Source organism: Vombatus ursinus, unplaced genomic scaffold (genome assembly GCF_900497805.2).
Source record: "Vombatus ursinus unplaced genomic scaffold, bare-nosed wombat genome assembly UNPS02015402.1, whole genome shotgun sequence".
NCBI lineage: Eukaryota > Metazoa > Chordata > Mammalia > Diprotodontia > Vombatidae > Vombatus > Vombatus ursinus.
The window spans coordinates 251,391-255,816 of record NW_020955180.1 but is presented as its reverse complement, the minus strand read 5'-3'; positions in this window follow the sequence as shown (position 1 = coordinate 255,816).

The window sequence follows — 4,426 nt, the reverse complement described above, 5'->3', positions numbered from 1 at the left end:
GTGGAAAAAGCATAGGCTTTGGAGGCATGACACAGGTTCAAATCCCACCTCTTATGCTTACTAGCTGTGTGACCTTAAGCATGTCAATGAACTTGCTTGGATCTTTGCTTTGTCAGCCACACAATGAAAGGATTGGGGCTAGAAAGTCTCTGAGATTCCTTCCATATCTAGATTTATCATCCTATGATTCCTTGAAGTAGCGATGCAGGTCTTTCGAAATTATTTATTTATTTTCAACATTCCCTTTTTAAATGTTTAGTTCTAAATTCTCCTCCTCCTCCTCCCCTGTCCCCATCCACTGAGAAGGCAAGCAAAATGATATCAATCATTGTGAAAAATTATTTCTCTTGGTAATCTATGCCTTGGAGACTCAGAGTTCCCAGCTCGCCCCAGCCTTCTGTCCGAAGTTCTTCAGAAAGACATTACTGATAATAAGATTGCACTGAATCTTCTTAATCTTGGTCAAACTCCAACCCAGGCCTGAATTGATTTTACCCTACTGAGGTTTGGGTGAAGACAGTTTCCCAAGACTGGGGGTGGTATTTCCTCTGTCTGTATGGAGGGTGATTCCAGTGCCTATTGACCAAGATAGTGACCTAAGTCACATACTCAATACCTCATTTAAATATAACCCACATCCCAATGTTTTTACCAATCAGGGTTGATTGGAATCTCTTGGGAACACCTACTCTTCAAAGGGCATAAAACCCTGTACCCCCAAATCCCAAATCTAGCCAGTTCTGAACTGCCCCCCTAAGGGTGGCCCAGGTTTGGACTGAACTCCCATGCAATGCATGTCAAGCCAGCTTGAGAGAAATTAAACCATAGACACACACACCCTAATTTCATTTGTCTCTTTCTTAGAGCAAACTGTAATTTATTGGGGTTCGACACCATACATGTGAAATTAATGCAGGTCTTAAACGTTAACTTTAATTTTATAAACATCTTCCTCAGTGATCTCATAATACTAAACTAAGAGAATCAAAAGAATCTTACAAAGGGGAAAAACTTAGGAAAGGACCTTCAGAAACTAGAAATTGAGGAAGAGTTCAATTGAGCAAAGTTTGGGGGATTTGGGGGTAAAAGAGAGGCAAATACCTATTTAGGTAGAGACGCGGTGGTTAAAGAAATTTGAAAAGCAAGTATTGCAAAGGCAAGAGAGTCCAGAAAAACACTTATGTGAAAGAAACCTGGAGGTGATCTTGAACAGCTAACTAAATGAGTTTGCAGTGACCTATGGCAGTAACCCAAAGGCCAATGATATTCTGGGACCATCACGAAGACCCAACATAGTACAGGGCAGCAATATAATTGTCACCTTGAGCACAAGTCCAGGAGACTGCACTCAATTTGGGAAACCTTGGTGCCATCAAGATACAGATAAGCTAGAGGGATTCACATGAGAATGGAAAAAGTAATTAAGGGAAAATAGGAATTGATTTATAATCACAGATTAAGGAAGCATACCACTTAGGTCTTGACTTAGCAATAATTTAGACACTGGGCCTTGGTAATGGGCTATAAATATTTGAAGAGTGTCTACAGCAAGAAGGGAGAGATTTTATTTAGCTAGCACCTAAGAGCAGAAATTGGTATATTTGATTGAATTATTTGGACTAGGGACAGTCAATTTGAGATTTGCTCCAAGTCTTTTGCTTTCTTCCTGAATTCCTATTTTCCATGACATGCTCCAATGCCAGCCCTATGGATAAAGTACATAACCACTGTGCTTATAGAGTGTGATTTGACAGGTAAAGTCCCATTCAATGAAAAATTGTTTTCCCAGAGACTTGAAGGTCTAAAATCTGACTGGAAAGTCTGATCACTACAGTCTCTCCTTTGAATTAAACAGAGCCTCAAATTGTTGAGATCTAGGAGTTCTGAGAACCCCAAAATTCAAGGGCAAGTGATGCAGGTCCTGCCTCAAATGAATTTGACCCCAACCTTCTTTCAGCCAAAGACAAGGTTTATTAGACAAGGTTTTTTAGATTCTAAGAATCCATGCTATTGGCCCAACCTTAAGTATCTGAGCCTTTGTAATGAAAATACAATTAGGCTAGACCTTTAAGGAATCTGAGCCATCTAATGGAGGCAATATGGACACTTACATACGGAGACCATGGGAAGATGTGGATGTGATCAAGGAGTGACCTATAGCTTGGGTGACTGGAAGGTAACAGAGAAGGACCAGGAAGGACCCAGTGCCCCAGGCAAACACTAGGGACCTGGACCATGTCTAAGGAGTCTGGATGGAATTAAGGAGTGGTGGTCCAGGGTGCGGGCAGGTGCAGACAATGATAACTGGTCTAGGTTAGAGGTAACAGAGAATTGGAGATTGGGGCAGGGTCAAAGCCACAATGCAAGGACAATTGAAAGGATTAGACTGAGATGAGCCTCAGGCTAATGCTAAAGCCAAGTGGGAGAGTTCAGGGGAAGTTGGGAGGGGTGTTTCAGGCCCTATAACCCCATCAAAATGAGGTAGAGCAAATAGGATTTTGCCATTGATATAGACAAATTTACAGGCTGTCAAATTGGGGGAAGGAGCCATAAGTCCATGTGTAGGAAGTGTGTGGTAAGGGCAACCACCCTAAATAAAACCTGAGTTGAAGTCAGAGGGCAGAAAGAGTTTTATTCTTTTTCATGAGAAAGGGCACAGCCCTTGTCACTCAAGTAATGACAGCCAGAGGAGTGCAAAGTCTGTTAATGGAGAACAAAGTTTTATAATCCTAATGCAATACTCCCTCCTAGTTACTGAACCCTTCTTCCCATTGGCTGGGTTTCAGGGTGCACAATCTAAATGCGGCTTTCTGAGATCCTTATTTGCAAATATTTGCCTAGAGACAAAGAATCAGGAGGACTTCTCATAACCATTTAGAAGTTCTGCCTAGAGACAGATTAGCAGGAAGCCTCTGGAGGTTAGGCTAGAAGTATTTTTTCAATGTTTGTCTTGTTAGAGGAGATGGAACACAGGCCAGCTCTTGCTTCTTTGGGAGTACAAAGGGAATTTATGAGTTAGTACTGAGGAAACTTCATCCATCTCACTCAGAAGATCACACAGGAGAAATAGGACAGTCAATCCTTGGACACCTCCAGAGGACTGCTTTGTTCACCATCCATTCCTTTAACTGGGCAAAGGGGCATGTAAGCATAGGAATGGATTTCCTTCACTTTATGTCCTGCCTATGCTTGAGTCTATTGCTACCTACCCCCTTTAAGGGGCCCAGTTTTACCAATCATCAGCAGAATAAGAGAGGGATAGGTACCTGGAGTTGTACCTGCATATGGACAGTGATGGTGGTGATAGATAAAAGAGGCAAGTTTTTGCATGTACGTACAGAGCTATTTGTACACTGTCTACCCCCTTAGAATGTGAGTTCCTAGAGGTCAGGGAATATTTTCATCACTTTTTTTTTTCATAGCACCAGAACTTAGCACAGTGCCTGGCACATTTGTTGTTTGTTTTTCAGTCATGACTCTTTGTGACCCTATTTGGGTTTTTTTTTTTAACAAAGGTAGTGAAGTGGTTTGTCATTTCCTTCTCCAGCTCATTTTATAGATGAGGAAACTGAGGCAAACAGAGTTAAGTGACTTGGCCAGGGTCACACTGCTAGTAAATGTCTAAGGCCAGATTTTAACTCATGAAAATGAGTCTTCCTAACTTCAGCCTTGGCACTCCATCCACTCTGCCACCTTGCTGCTCCATGTACTTGGTAGACAGTAAGTGCTTAATAAATATATGTTGGCCACTTGCTTGATATGTTCCTCTTTCCCTAGCTCCAAGACAAGTTTCCTCCCCCCATAATAACTTTTTCCCATCATGTCTTTTTGAGGCTTGGGACGACTCTTGCACAACATTTCCATTCACTTCCCATCCTCCTCAGAAATTGACCCAGGCCATACAAATAACCCTGAGATTTTTCTAAAATTTTTTGAAATTCTCAAAAAATAGTAGAAAGATAAAGAAAGATAGAAGCACCAACTGCTCTGAGGTCCAGGTGGCTCCAAGAAGGAGGAACCACCCTGCTGATGTGATAGTGATGCACCCCGCCTTAATACAGATGAGGAAAATTACTTTGAGAGGTTAAATGACTTACTCAGGGCAACAATGACAATATAACAGAACCAAAACCTGCAATTTGAACTTAATTCTCATTACTTTGATCACAAGTGTTCTTTGTGAGAAGCCAAGACAGAGAAAACAATTTACTGGTGCTTTACAGAAGATTTATCAAAAATTAAATTTGTCTCCATGAACAAACCTGATGCTGGCTCTTTCACAACCTTGTAAGGTTCACAACCAACAAGATTAGCAGATTTATTTTTATTTATTTGTTTATTTATTTATTTATTTTTTAATTTTAATTTTTTTTAATTTTTAGTTTTCAACATTTACTTCCACAAGATTTTGAGTTTCAAATTTTCA